Here is a 16,637-nt window from a genome sequence, read left to right as displayed (position 1 = left end):
CCCAGAAACATCAACTACAGATGCGTATGACTTGTCTATGTTTCTTGTATGCTGTGTTATCCCTGTGAACTTCCTGTATTATTCTATTAGAAATTTAGGACTCTCTGACACATACAGCTGTGTGCAATGTTCCTCGGTTTCTCCTTCCTTACAAATTGTTTGCTGTCTTAATGTTTGAAAACTATTTTACCACATTACTTCTTAAAACCCTTAAACAATTTAAAAAATCTACATTGACAGTATAACATGGAAGAGACGTCCTGGTCTCCCATTTTATGACTTTCCAGATTCAGGATTCCGTACCCCCACCATCCGATCCTCTCTCCGCTTCAGTCATAGATATGTTTGGTGTGTCTCTGAACATGGCATGCTTTTCTGCCCCGTAGACCTCACCACATGGTTGCTAATTTCCAGCAGCCATCTGTATTCTTATTCTACCAGTACCTCCACCCCTCCCTCCCCACTCAGATGGCTTTTGTCCTGAGTTTGCTATGGTATCAGCTATCTCTTCTGGCAGAGTTTGCTGTGCTTGTGAAATGCAGCCAGGCCATGTGACTGTGGGATCTTCATCAATAGATTCAACCGAGTGTTGAAAACACCTTTTTAGAAAGCCATCGCCTCTGAATATTTGCAGACCTGTCGTTAATCCCTAAACAAAGTACTGTAACAACTACTGCAATCCCATAGGTATTGCAAGTCACCTACAGATCATTCAAAATATAAGGGAAAGTGTATGGCGGCTGCATGGAAATATAATACTGTTTTATCTAGGGGTTTGGGCATCTGCATATTTGTATATTCCTGGGGGATCTGGAATTCATCTGCCTCAGATGCCAAAAGACAACTCTCTCTCTCTTCACTTTTCAAGTTATATTAGAACTACTTCTCTCTTATCCTCAGTAGGTTGAGAATTTCTAAACCACAGGAGGCTTTAGATGGCCTTTGTAAAATCCTGGACCCTTTCTCATAATAGGAGCTCAGTAAATATTAGGTGAGTGCAGTTTCCAGTTTGAAGAAACACACACACACACACACACACACACACACTTCCATAGTCACTAATAGCTAATAGTACCTGTTTTGTGGTATTTTCTCAGCATAGAACAGACGAAATGGTGACATAAGGTTGGCAGAGCTTCTATTTATTTCATACACTGTGAGTATTTTAATATTAGCCATAGCTAGGCCTCAAGGAATGTCTTTATTGCCATTTGTCATACAAAAGCATAGATTTACTTTTCTATCTTAGGACTGTTACACTATAATATTTTTTTAGCATTGATATAATGACAGTGTCAAACTCACTTTCTCAAATTAAGTATTTATTTCTCTGAGACTTGTGATTATTTAAAGGACATGTAGGGATTGACAGAGATGGCCCAGGAAGATGGTTTTAGCAGTAGCCATAATCAGAAATCTAGAAATGGTGAGATGATGAGAGCTTTTCCCCCAGTGCCACATTTGGAATTGCTAGATCTCTATTTTATACCTTCATTTAAAATTGGGCAATTGAGCATGTGGATTGTATATTAGTGTGACTATAAATCTCGCAGAATATAACGGTGTTTGTCCAAACACCATGAAAGGTAGACTAATCAAAACAGTTATAGATTTGGAAAGTCTTTGTGCAAAGAAAATCATTGAAGATATTGAGGATCCACATAGTTTGCAAAGCCAGAAATCATTTCAAAAGACTCAGAGGTCTTCAAAACATGCTGGTCTATTGCCACTGCCCCGAGTTGCCTACTGTGACTGTATGGTAAAGCTGGTCTACTGAAGACAGCGCATGCTTTGGTTGTGAGACATAGAGATGTCAATTCAAACTGACTTGGAATTTCCTCCCTGCTGGTTAATTTTCCCCAGCACCTGAAGGTACCGTGTAGGCTGCTGCATTTTTTGTTTGTTTGTTTTTAAGGCATTAATGGTCGTACCCAGTGCTTGACCCTGCATTTTCCAGGTAGGGTGTACCTCCTGGTGCAATGGTGGCATGGCAGTAACTGACTTCTGATTAGATTTGAGGGCTGCTCCGCAGGAAGCAACTTCACACCTGGATCTCTAATTCTGATTAAAAGCCCATGATTTTAGAGGTCTTAGGTTCTAGGCTAGAACCTATTGTTGTTATTTAGCTAAACAGCCATGCTTATAAATGGCCCCCTGAACATTTATGCTAATCCCATGGACTGGTGTATCTCTCAGCCTTGGTCCGAGGCAGTCGTTTTTGTAATAGGCAACAGTCACTAGCAAGATGCATAACTGCTCGGAGCTCTGAGACTAAGAATCAGTGCTCGCTGCTAGACAAGACTTCTATATTAACCCTACCCACTACAGGACTCGGGTAACACAGTGGGAGGAAAGGCAGAAAGAAAGTTAAAACCAGAGTATGGGCGGGGAGAGTACTCTGAAGCTGTCTCTGCCTAGGGCCCTGCTGGCCAGTCATGAAGTCACAGCAGGTATGATAGCTACATAAGACCTTTGCAAATCGAAAGCCGCTAAAATCTCAGCCTAGACACGGTAGATAACGGCCAGGGTCCACCCCTCATTGAGGTGCTATCTGTAGTGGATAGTTGCTAGAATGGGAGTATCATTCTTTCTGAAGATTGTGGCCATTAGTAGGTTTCCCATACACACATGCACAACACTGATGGTCAGCACTAAGCAAACATAGCAGATAAACATCATCATCATCAGACATGAAGTTGGGAAAGTGTGGTGTGGGACATGGAGAGACTAGAACAGGAGAGTGGGATCAGGAATGATCATATTTCATTAAATCCATGTATGAAGCTCTTAAAAATAAAGAAAACAGAAAGCAATTAAATACCTTCTAGTTGATATTTGACCACATGTGTGTGCAGTCTGATTTTCACAGCTACAACATTCTGTATGAATAATTGACAGACCTAATTATCTGTCATCAAAATTCATTACATCATTGCCACCAAGAGAAAACATAGGTGTCAATTTATGGGTGAAAGTTAGCTTGTTTGGACATATAAGTTAGCTTTTTAAATATACATTTTTCTTATTTTTTGAGAATTTTATACAGATTTTCTTAATGATCCATCTTCACCAGACTGGTAATACTTAGGGAATGTAGCAGAGAGCGGTTTGCATTGAAGACTTCAGAACTATTAGATACTCTGTTAGCTATCAACGTAAAATATAGCTCCTTCCCAGGATGCTAAGGGATCTCTGGCATCATGTCCAGGGGATTCTCCTGTGTGGAGGACAGCAGAAACTCTACAAATACCGGAGGAAGAAGATGTTTCTCAGAGAGCATCTTAGCACTGGCTCCAGGGTGCCAAAGCTCTGTAATGAGGGAGGATGAGAGTAGCTCCCGTCTTCCCCTTGGAAAAGAACATGGAGACTCAAGATCTGAACTTGAAGCTCCACTGGGCTTCCTTTGTCTGGCTGTCCTTCCATCTCCGGTTGCGGGCCCAGTCCTGTCTGATGACCTACCATGTCTGAGCGAAGACGAGACAACAGCACAGAAAATCAAACTGGAGTCTATTCCCAAAGTGAGTTTCTACATTCCATTAGAGGGGATAAAGAAAAACTATCCCACAAAACCACAGCGGTAGATTCCCTGTGTCTTGGAGCTGGGTTTCAATTCAAGTAGTTTTGGATAAGTGCACAGAATTCTAGTCAGAAAATGAGCTCAATCAAGTTTACGTCTGTGTTGTACATGAACCTTGAGAGCTTAGGTCGGGGGGGGAGAATCAGCATTGATACTTCACCACCATTGTGTCAAAATCTCAGAAACAAAAGCATGAAGAGGCAGATGTCTCCCTAGCCCCTTTCTGAGCTGGAGTCCGTCTTTCTTTTATTAAGAAGAGAAAGCACCATGTGTTCCTTATTATAACTCCTTCAAAGCAGGCACACCCATGCTTTCAGCAGGACTTTGGTAAAATGGGAGGGAATTGGGAATAAAGCATGTTCAGGCAATTCATTGATAAAATGACTATTGCATGTGGGTTAACAGAACCTGGAGCCAGGCTGGCCTCAGTCTGAGGTTCGCCTTATTCAAGTGGTGGCCTCGTCACCTTGGGGGGCACAGCTTTCCACATGCATGTGTCATTTGAACATAATGCTCATGCCAGAGCCGTGGCTTGCTGGAGGGTTACACTGTGAAGTTGGGCAGAGAGACAGCAGCGTCATTTCCAGTCGTCTGGTAGAGAGCAGTCTGGAGTGATTTCTCTGGGGCATCTTACTACCGGCGTCGTCTGGTGTTGGACTGTTAGTTTGCTCTTCAACCTCTGTTAATCCTTTCTCCTCCTGCACCATTTGTCCTTGGAAGAGGGTTTCTTCAAGGGAGGGGAGAGGGTTCTGCTTCACACATTTGTATGTTGAATCTGGTGAAATCCATAACGGTGATATGAAAGCTGATAGTGGTGAATCACAGTCATTGTCCAAATGTGAAAGTCAGCATAATCCCCAGTATCATAACTAGCAAGCATTTTTGACATTCAGGATTGTAATGGGGACATACTTTAGCCGAAATCCTGAACCCTAGCGAGAACTGTGTGTTGGCTGGCTAAGGCTAAATGCCCTTTCCTGACTGCACTGGAGGCAGAAAAAAGTAATATTAGCATTTAGTAACATTTCCTTTTCAGAATTCTAAGAGAAATGTTAAGACTCAGATGTAAAACATAATTTGCTGCTCGGCTTTCCTTATTTTTCTGCTCATAAATCCCAACCTCCTTAGCTTTGCTGCATGTCCTGGATGGCGAGTTACAAGTTCCCCCTCATTTTTCATTTCTGTTTGTGTCATTTTTTACATCATCTCATTTGCTTGACTTAGGACATGAAATTCCAAGCAAATAAATCACTATGATGTGACTTTGAAGTAAAGGTCTTGTGCCGGACTATTTTGAATTCCTTTGATGTTAGAGGCACCTGTCATGTGATTAATATGGGTTGGCTTGTGTATTTTTTTTCACTTGCTCTGAAAACCAGAATTTATTACAAATAATGAAGTGTGTTTGTTTCAAAAGTGTCATGAATTTGTATGAATTTGGTCTTCTTCAATTAAGCAGTTTGGAAGTAGATCTCCCTTCCTAACATAGTTTTCTCTAGAAAAAAATTATAAGGTGGTTTCTCATGCCCAGAAGTGAGCCACTTATGGGGAGGGAAGGCATAGTGTGCCTGTCACTCAGATCCAATCCGCAGAGCCAGGTATGGGAGGGGTGGGAATTCACTTCAGCCAGACTTGAACTTTCTTATTCTGTCCATGTTTCTAACTTTTCAAAAGACACTTCCCTTCTGGCCCTGAGGTGCCTGGATGTTCTAGTACTTCCCCCTTGTTGTCTTTTCCCCATGTCTGACTGAGCCTGCTGGCAGCGGCCTCAACATAACCTCCTGTTTATTGCTATCCTTTTCTGTGTTCTGTGACTTCTCTATAACATCTCTCTCAATTATTGATCTCACTGTCAGTGTCTTGCTTGTGCACACACACACACACACATCACACACGTATACACACTCATACACACTTATCCACACATACACACTCATACACACATCACACAATACACACTCATATACACATACACACAATACACACTCATACACACAATCACACAATACACACTCATACACACAATACACACATACACACTCATACACACATCACACACTACACACTCATACACACAATACACACTCATACACACGCATACACACATCACATACACACACACTCATACACACACATACACGCATACACACATCACATATACACACACACACCCCTACACCCCGCACCTCACCTCTTGACTGGCCCAGCGACTCCTTCCTAGGCTGCCTGCCTGCCTGCCTGCGATGGTGCACTCATGGCTATCCCCCACCCCAAAGACCTTGGGTTTCTTCCCTCGCTGTACTGCTCATTTCATCCCAGGGCACGGGCTGAATTCTTTGCCGTCCTTAAACATTTTCCCTTCTGTTTGCTTACTCTCTGATCAGTTCCTTTAGATCGTCTCAAACCTCCTGCGCTGGCTTCCGTGTATGTCAGCTTGACAAGGGCTAGAATCATTTTGAGAAAGCAACCTCATTTGAGAAAATGCCTTCACCAGACTGGCCTGTGTGGGTACATTTTCTTGATTGATGATCACTGTGGGTGAGACGGGCCTACAGGGGGAAATGCCATCATTAGACTGGTGGTCCTGAGTGCTCTAAGAAGGCAGGCTGAGCAAACCAGGAGGTGCAAGCCAATGAAACAGCACTCCTCCACGGCCTCCACGTGAGCCCTGCCTCCAGGTTCCTGCCCTAACTACAAGCTATATGCAGAAATAAGCCCTTTCCTCCCCATGCTGATCTTAGTGTTTATCACAGCACTAGAATCCCTAACTAAGACACTTTGGTTATTGCTGTATACGTTAGCTTTCTTATGGTTATGGCAAAATTCCTGACAGTAGCAACTTCAGGAAGAGAGGGTTTCTTTTGGCTCAAGGTTGTGGGCACAGTCTGTTGTGGAGGGGAAGTCACCAGAGCTAGAGCTAGAAGTATCTGCTAACAATGTATCAAAAATTAAGGGGCAGCAAGGAGTAGATGCTGATGCTTTGTTTTCAGAGACCCCAGTCAGAGGAATGACATAGCTCCCAATTAGGGTTGATCTTGCCCCCTCAAATGGTCTAATCTAGGTAATCCTAGATACACCCAGGGTTTTGTTTCCATGGTGATTCTAAATCCCACCAAGCTGATAATTGGGATTAATCATCCACTTGCCCTGAAAACTGCACTCAATTCGTTTTCTACACATCCCCACCTGCATTCAATACCTCATTCTTCTGCCTTACGGCTATGACATATCTTTCTCTAGGAGCTCTTGATACCAGTAACCTCATCTTTCATATTTATAGTGTAAGTAAGAAAAATATAAAGTCTCTTTTACTTTTCTTAGTTTTTGGCTGGAACATCTATAATAAAATAAAGATTGCAAGGCAGCAACAATAGGTTAGCACCAAGCTTAGCTCATGTATACACGGAAGACATCCGGAAAGATAGACTCGAGATAGATTGCTGAGGATTGGAGTTTTGATATAGTCTTCATCTAAATCCAACAAAGAGCAGGCCTCCTCTGTGTGTGCAAATTACAAAAGAACAATTTTTTCTGCTTTCAGAGTTCCTCTCAATTTTTTTTCATAATATCCAGTTTAAGATAATACTTATGTCAAAGAGGCACATTTTCAGAGTGACATATTTTAATCTCTAACAGGGTGCTCTGATGTTTGGTAGAAACACAAAGGTAAACACACCTACTCTGTGTGCTTAGAGTTGTATCATTGTCCATTGTGTGTAATTCAAGGCATAAGCCTATGTGCGTGTCTAGGCCAATAGTCCTCACCCTTCCTAACGATGTGACCATTGGATTCATGCTGTGGTGTCTCCCAAGTATAAAATTATTTTCAACGTAATTTCATAACTGTAATTCTCTACTGTCGTGAATTGTAATGGAAATATCTATGTTTTCTGATGGTCTTAGGCAACGCCTGGCAAGGGTCTTTCTGCCCGAAAGGGATCACAGCCCACAGGTTAAGAACCGCTGGTCTGAAAGGGACTGGTACAAAATCACCATACACTGGAGGCTTATGGCAATATGAACTCATTCCTAGTAGATATTTAAAATGATGCCTGTGTACTGAAGCCCAGGAGGCAGCTGGGTGGTGTCCCCAGAGATTTTAGTAGAACCCCTCTCCTGTTTCTTTTAGCTTTCGGTGCCTGGTAGACGTCACTGACTATGGCCATATGATCTCCAGTCTGGGCGTCTGCATTGCCTTCTCCCAGATGAAAGTTACCTTCCTCACTGTCCCAGCTCAAAATCTGGACTCCAATCCATCTGTAAAACCTTGCCTTTGCCCCCTCTCAGTACGATTCACAGACCCAAGCTGATGGTGTGGGTGTTTTGCAAGGAAGATATTAACTTAGCTCAATAGTTTTACACTTATCGGCACCTAAAATGGCTGTGTCTTAGAGTCTACTCATATCCGTATACCAAATTCATTAAATTATACAATTCATTTACCCCAAAATTAAACTCATTTCATGGGAGGTTGGGTAAGGATGAGAAATTTGACAATTAGTTGTCAAATATGCCCCATCATGTAATAAAAGAGCTGCTGAGAAGCAGTTAGAAGGAAAGAGGTTGACTATAACAAAAAAAAATGCTTGTCAAAACAAGTATCATAGACAAGAATTTTTTTAAAAAAAATCACTAATTCCTAGTTTCATTTGACTCAGTTTTTTTCAAACAGTTTTAAGAGCTTTTTCAAACCAAAAATTTTGCTAGTAGAAATATTTTAAGACCTATGTTATAGAAGCCATCAGATTACAATGTAAATGGGAAAAGGTTTTCATAAAGTAAGTGACAAAGTTCTTTTCATTGCAATTGGCTCGTTTGATTTAGAAAGTTTGAGTGAATAACCATCAATTTTGTTAAAATTAGCTTGGTAATAGGTGTATCCACAATTGTCATGAGGATCATTTAACACGGCTGCATATCTGTAACCAATGCTCTCCTCGGACAGAAGTGTGTCACCCATGATGCATTATTTTAAAAAAATAGTAAACGGTGACTGCCAGATATAGACCAGGAGATGCCTTCCAGTGTTCACGTCGCTCCACTGAAAGCAAATGGGGAGAATGCAGTAGAAGGCTCGTGGGAGATGCTTGAGGACAAGTAGATCGATATGTTCCCAAGCTGGAAGTAAAGTCAGTCTTTCTAGAAGATCTGTGTGTGGGACTGGAATGATGAGTTCTGAGAGGTTTGCTGGGCGTAAAGTAATTCCCCAGCAAAGATGCAGAATTTTGTCTCTATAAGCACTCCGGTGCGTGTGGAGTGCCCACTCTATCCCAGATCTCCAGGGGAAAATTAATGAGATCTCGAGAATTGTTTGTTTTCCTTATGCCCGTGACAGAAAAGGAAAAAAAAAATATATAGAAGATTCACAGAGAAGCTGGAAACAAAGCCCCATATATTTGCATCTATATTGGTTATTGATCTGAGAGTTCACACCAGAAGTACTTTGCAAGGATTTAGTCAGAATATTTGATAATAAAAACCAAACTGGTGACCACAGCTTTGGTGACATTACATTTCAATTGAGAAACGACCACACAAAATGAAAAAATGAGACAGTCCTCCTGAAAACATAAGACGCTCTAATAACATCAGTGAAATAAACACGGAGACGAAGGTGGGCGGGCAGGATACCTCATCGCTCCCTGCCCCCTGCTCGTATAGCTTGCATCACATCCCAAATCCGCCACATCCTGCCTCCCAACAGTGGTCCTCAGGTTCCCCGTTAGATATCGTTCCTTTCAAACTCTTCAGGCATATTCCGCAATGAGTCTCATCATGTGGCTCGAGAGTTCGCCCCTGTATTAAAGTCAAGGGGTCTGTTTCCACTTCTTTTATCAACAGTGTTAACTTACGATCATCACTGATAGTCCTCAGATTTGTGAGTGTTGACCAAAGCCACAAAAGCAAGCACTCTTGTGTATAGAACCATGAGGCAGCTTCCTTGTACCAAGTTACTTGTTCCTAAAAGTATCCCATACCAATATACTACCTAGGGTAATTTTTTGGTTTGGTTTGGTTTGTTTATTTTTTTTTTGTTTTTGTTTTTGTTTTTGTTTGTCAAGACAGGGTTCCTCTGTAGCTTTGGAATATGTCCTGGAACTAGCTCTTATAGACCAGGCTGGCCTCGAACTCATGGAGATCCACCTGCCTCTGCCTCCCGAGTGCTGGGATTGAAGGCGTGCGCCACCACCAAGCTGCCTTGGGTAACTTTTAACAACTGTTTTAGGAGGCCTCATGTCTATGTCCCTTACAGCACTCACCCGTGTTTGCTAGTTCCCACACCTTAATCAGCTCAGGATTCCTCTTCCGAGATGCAGAATATTCTTTCAGATAAAACCTGATCTTCATTTGCTAGTCTCTAACAAATATCACATTTACACTATGTGTAACATAGGCCATAATTAAATGTTTTAAGAGAAAGCGTTAAAAACTATGATTCCACATCCAGATATACTTGGAACTAATGAAAGAAGAAAAACGGTCCCTGGGACTGGCCGACTGTGGTGTCAGTACCTTACCCCGCGCTTGACTGAGTTCCCGTTGGGTCATATACATAGTAATGCTTTCAGGAACTCATGTATAAAAATTACTACTCGTTCCTCTAGTAATTGAATTTTCACTAAATTTAAGCTCACAGGATGGACAAGGCCATATTTCAAGGCAGTCCTACTTGAATCCATGGAAATAATTTATTTGAAACTCTGGAGCCAAGAATATTTCTCCGAACCTGCAGCCAAGAGCCACTGCTACAACTACCCTTACCTTCAAATCTGGCCTTCTTGAGTGGGAAGTGAAGGATCTGTCTGATGCCACCATGTCTGCCCACCTTAGCGTCAGATTTCAGAGTCTGGAGTACGTAATGTTTTCTGACGTGGGGCTACCTGCTAATTAGCTTCTTTCACAGCCCCACCCCAGTGGGCTCTCTTCTGTCGAGGAGAGAGTCTGTGGGAAGTCTCTCTGTCTCACTCAGTTCCTCTGTCTCCTAGTCCAGTGCACATCCTTGAAGTCGGTCACCAGCAGCATCTCTTTCCCAAAGCCGTGGTTTCTCGTTTGTGCTTCCCGAGACCCCACAATTCTTGGAGTTTTTGATACAAGTATATGACTTGTGCAGTTAAACCTAGGCGTCCCTCAGTATGTTTTTGTCACATTGCCTGGGGACCTTTCTTTACTGTACTGCCTGTGGTAAAGGGATCTAATATCACCTTGGATCCCACCCCTGTATAAATGAGATTCAAGATGGCCTTATTTCCTCCTCCTTGAGGGGTGTAAATGTGTATGTTTTCAGAAGTAGTCAGTCAGAACAAAGTCAACTGGATAGGGCAAGTGCCGTGATGCAGCGCTGCCGTCTTAGCCTCAAGCTCTCCTAGAGTTCTATTCTAACAATGCTTACAGGCCACCTTCATCCCAGCTTTTTCACCACCTTCTCTTCTGTAGGTGGTTTGCAATGTTATTGGCATAAATGTAGTTACTACTCTGCCATTGTGAGAATGTTCTAGATTGTCCCTTCCCCATCTCCAATCAGCAGCTACCTGTATCGTCCTTGCCCATAGTCAGAAGGGACTGTTTTGGTGGCTAGAGGTGATGAATCCACTCTGCCAGCTCCCAGGCTTCCACTTCTATGTGCCTCTCCCCCATGGTCGAGGTTGGGAGCTGGTGGGATGTTCTGGAGCCAGGTTTGTCACTAGTGTAAGATATTTTATATTAATTTTTCTCACAATAATACAGTGTTGGCAGATTGTATGTATATCATAGTTCTATGGGCCACATATAAGAAAGTGAACCAGGCAACCTGGCCTCCTGTCCAGTTTGCTTCTTGGTGGATAGGAGAGACAAGTTAATGCTTTTGTTTGCCTTCATGATTTGGGGCTTGTTTTTATATTATCCTTCACCCCAATGAACCAAAGCTTCTAACACACTGCAAAAATGGTCAACACTAAACTAAACCCCATCCTAGACAAAAATTTGCACATATGATTACAAACAGTTGGGCACAGGTGTGCAGGAGCTTGAGCAATGGCTATACTGGCTTCTTAGGTCATCCACATGCCGTCCAAGTTCCAAGACTTTGTTAACCATCACAAACCACCTGGAACAAAGTCAACAGAGGCAGTAATAAAGATGATAGAATGTTCTAGATACGTGTGGCTTTCATTGCTGGTGGAATGGGCACAGCAACGATGTGACCTCACATCTGGGAAGAAATAGAGCTCTACTGTTATATCGAAATCGGGCTGGGTTGGAGATCTTAAAGCCAGCCCAGCTTTCGTAGGTCACACCCTGGCTGTGCAGTTGTTGAACTACGTGAATCACAAACTGCTTAAAATCAATACTTTCGCTGTGAGCAGGTCCAGAGTTTTTAAAAATGAATACCTTCCGTGACACGTGAATCGATGGATTTTGTGATTAATAATCATCTACTGAATGCCACCAGCTCTGACCTCAGACATGTATAAATGTGTGTGCTTCAGGTGTGTATTTTTCTGAATCACAGCAAAGGGAAGCAAAGAAACCCTGAGAATCAAGTATCTAAGAGATGTTTAACTTGGTAATCTCCATAGCAGGCTAGGATAGGCGCAAAACCAAGCCATGAGTCAGTGAGCTACGTGAAATTGCTGGGGATTTGTCAAATATCCAGACAGTATCTTCATCCAAAATCTTATACTAATTATACTTATCAAATGAATCACAGACAGCTAAGTGAGAAAAATGTGAAAAACAAAAACGAAAGCCTTGCTACTGTAGCTAGCACATCCAAGTTCAAAGAACTGTCCCTTTTTTCACGTTAGATATTAGAACAAATTTCACCCAGGGTAATGGCTCTTATTAGTGTGTCATCATCAGCCCAAATGTGACACACTACTGAGTTTACTATTACACACTCCAATCAAACAAGCCTCAGATTGCGACTTTATTTAGAAATAAGTCTTGTATGGGTATTATAATTAGTATAATGATACATGTATCATAATCAGGTTGTCATCATCAGTATGTGCTGGGCCCTGATCTAGTAGCTCGTGACCTTACAAGAAGTGGGAATTTTGTTCCAAGAGCAGGAGGGATGTCATAAGCACAAGCCAAGGAATACCAAAGGCCTTTTCCCTGCTAAAGGCTGCCACGGAGGTCTAGGCAGAGTCCTCCTGACTTCTAAAGGAGCTTCCCACTACTGCCCTGATTTAAGACACCCAGCCTCCAAATCTGTAGGAGCACATTTATTTGGTTAAGGTGTTTGTCATACAGGCCTAGAGAACTACAGCGTCATCCTTACTAATTAAGAAGCCAAATATGCAAAGAACATTCGACATTTGGAGCCACTATGCAGTTAGCCAAAGTGACTTTGTTTTGTTGTTATGTAAAGTAACTATAGGTATTAGTATGGTATTTAAAAATATTTTACCACTTGCAGGATCTCTAGGGTTAAGATATATCACTGAATTGCATGTGGGTGTTAGTCTAGCAAGAATTAAAAACCAACCACACAGATACATTAGTTGAACTTAGAGGAAGGTCCCTTCCAGCCTCCTGGTCTTGAGGGACTGCCCACAAGAAACAAATTCCTGACACTATCAGGAAGCAGGAATCCTGTGGATCCCTGTGAAAAGTGAACAGTCGCATTTAACACGAGACATAAAGATGATGACATGCATTAGACAGCTCTCCCAAAGTGACTAAGATATGTGACCTCAGCACAATGAAATTTGTGTCACCCTGTAGCAGAGACGAATGCCAAATGAAGGAGACTAGTGAAGACAGCCACGTTCCGGGCTGGCTAGACTGACACTCTTCAGACTCCATGGAATCCCCCACTTGCTTCAAGCTTCATCTGAGTTTCGCTTTTACTGATGGAAGATGTGGCCTCACATTCCCTGACAATTTGTTCATAACGGTGGTGACAATGTGACACTCTCCAGTGTGTCACAGAAATACATGACATAAGAACATAAATTCAAACATGCGAAAATAAAATCCCTCAGGTGGTTATTAAGTTTTGGTGCTGTGTAATTAAGCTAGTTTTTTTCAAATGTTATCCTTTGCCAGCATCTAATTAGCAGATCCATCTGCTGACGGAGCAGTGGCCCATCTGCCTGGGATGTTGCTCTCTTCATTGTTATGAAAAGCATCCGCCACTGCTAGTCCCCATCTAATTAACTTCTCTGGCTGTGCAATGTGATAATACACAACTCTGTTTATACACTTCTGAGGACTGTGGATTTATATGTGTGTAACAAGTACATAAAAAGAGGCAATCTTTTTTCTTTCTAACACCTGACTTCCTCTTGAGATCACAGCTTCATTTGTCAGGGCGGGAGCATGTCCCTCTGCCCAGTCTACTATAAAACAGTGGGAAGGTTCCTTCCATCCTGGGGTTCCTGTACTCTAACAGCTGAGTTCTGTTGTCCTGGATGCTTCTTTATGGTCGGGACTGTAGCACTGTGACTTGCCAACGAGGAGAAGGCCCAAGCATGTCACTGCCCTTGAGCTGTGCCACAGTAGGCTACTGTAGTAGGAAAAGGGTCCACTTGCTGCTGTGTGGTCTGATCAACCAGGCAGTAGACTCTTTCATTTCTAGTTCTGAAATGATTTCATTTCAAGATATTGAAAAAATACTTTTAATTCAAATTAATACCTGATGTGACCAAATATTATCATTCTTCTTCCATCAAATGTTATAATACAGGAGGTATTATACTCAGTAGCTATTTAATAAATATTAAATGATGAAAGGGCTCTATGTAAGAACTACAGCAAAACTTTTTAAAGCGATTCAGTATCCCAGAAGATATTTATGTGTCGCTACAGAAAAATGGGCTACATGTACAAATCCTTCGTCTTTATAAATGTAGATTGATTTATCTACAAAATCGTTGATTCACTGATTATTCAAATAACCACTATTATTGTTTTGTTTGACATGTTTAATGAGCTTGAAATGTTGGATAATAAAATATTCATGTTTCTTTTTTCTCCTGTAGTAGAAAAGACAAAGGATACCAAAACAAAACTTAAATTTTAAAAAAATTGAGGAAGTAAGACTGAGTTGTACTGAGATTGGAGATGTAAAAACTGCTTTTCATTTGTTTTGACTGACAGAAAAACAGATTTGAGTTGGTTTAAATGTAGCTAGAATAAACATGAAGATAAGTATATGGAACTCTTCCTAAGTCAATTATGGGTTTTGCTCCAAAATAATGATACACATACAAATAGCCAGTCTCAGTGAGGCTGGGTATGGAGTTGGAGTGGAAGGTCTTTCATCAGCAAGGATGGGCCCTTACAATAAAGGGCGTGAGAAAGGAGCTCAAAAGGAAGCTGAGCTCGAAGAAAAGAGCAGATCTTTGAGAAGTCAAATCTAGTGCAAGATAATTCCACTAGCCCCTGTGTCTGTTTCCTGGGGCAGCGTGTTTTCATAGCTGCCAGAAGATCCCCAAGGCACAGTCTATTCTGGTGAATAAAGAGGAGGATGCTGCTAGGTTAATCCAGAACTGTTGATTCTCATGTAAATTTAGAAAAGTCTCTTTTCCTAACTCCATTTCTTATACAGCTCCTCAGTAGCTGGCAATCTGTTTCTCTCCCTATCTTCACTGAGTAAATCCCCACCATTAGTTTATAATTTCCTTTTCCCTCTGTTCATGAATAATATGAAACTATAGAAAGCTAAACGGTCATGGTTTTCAATTAATTCTGGATTTGAATATGACTGCCATGCTAGTGGTACAAAGTTGGAATGCCTCCAGAAGTCATTCCTCTACTTCAAATAAGAGGAAAGTTAGAAATGTACTGTTCTACTATTGATCCAATAAACTTGTGTGAGCAGTTGCTGGTTTTTCAGTCTTCTGGACGAAGTAATAAAATATTTATGAAAACTCATTCCCTTTTTTTCCTATTTCTTTTCATCCCTGGTCCTTGGCCAATATTTATCTTGAAAATGTGCAGGCTACTTGAGCAGCAGGGAGAACTGGGCAGCTGTTTGTTTACTGGCAGCAGTGAGATCTAACTTTGATGGCATTTGAATAATATTCTCCCTCAATCCTGGGGCTCACCCTGCTACCCAGACCTCTTATGTTTATTCAGGAGATTATTAATATTTTACTTTGTTCTTGCATTATTGTGCATTGAATCTCAGGTCTCCCACTTGGCAGGCAATGGCTCCATCCTCAGCTCTCTGTTTTATGGCCCCACTAGGTCACCTAGGCTGAGCATAACTCAGCCCAGGCAGACTTGAAACTCATGAGCCTACCTGTCTAACTTACATCAGCATTTAAGGCATGGGTGTCTCTGTATGTGCAAATGCATCAGATGGCTGCAGGTATACTTATGTGTTTCTATACATACGAGTGTGTGTGTGTGTGTGTGTGTGTGTGTGTGAGGAGTCAATCTTGGGTATCATTTCTCTGGTGCCACCTACGTTGGTGGGTCTTGTTTCTTTTTCATCATGGTCTCTCATTTGTCTGAAACTCATTGATGAGGCTAGACCATCTGGGTAGCAAGCTCCATGGCCCTTTCTGTCTCCACTTCCTCAGAGCTGGGCTCTTGGGCCTTCATACAGAGCACTTTACTAACATTTTAACTAACAGTGGCCTGACCATATCTTCTCTTGCATTTTGGAGAATTGAAAAACAGTTCTCTCTGGTGCACAGGGGGTAGAGGCAGTATTTTTCTGCTTATTATTGTATATTGGATTTAGTTTAGTTTATTATTTGAAATTTTCTGACCTAACAAGGTTGCTCCTCACATGTTTTCCTGACAATAACTTCACTGGTCCATAACTCTGAATCTTCAGAAATCTAATTTTGCTAGTTAGAAAAATATTACAATAAGAAGATATGAAAAAAATAGGAGAAATACTTTCCATATAAAATTTCTCACAGCACAAAATAGTAGGAAAAAACAATAGTTCCACGGCTAACCTGGTGTTAAGTGACTTGCAGACATGGCTTGTGAATTGCCTCTGTCTTGTGAACACACGCAATCATCTTACGTGTCACAGGGTCTCTTTGCGGCTAGTGGTGCTCATGCATTGGTCAACTTGATCAGCATGGGGTAGATTTGAAAAGTTTGAAGA

General features: G+C 41.7%; 1 protein-coding gene across 1 annotated transcript in view; it reads left to right on the top strand.

Moving 5' to 3' along the window:
• The window catches only part of Sema5a (semaphorin 5A), a 332,682-nt gene that overhangs the window by 164,432 nt on the left and 151,613 nt on the right, over window positions 1-16,637 (top strand). The window lies entirely within an intron of this gene.

This window comes from Arvicola amphibius, chromosome 3, assembly GCF_903992535.2.
Source record: "Arvicola amphibius chromosome 3, mArvAmp1.2, whole genome shotgun sequence".
Lineage (NCBI taxonomy): Eukaryota > Metazoa > Chordata > Mammalia > Rodentia > Cricetidae > Arvicola > Arvicola amphibius.
The sequence above is the reverse complement of the archived record's forward strand: the minus strand, read 5'-3'. Positions and strand labels throughout refer to the sequence as shown.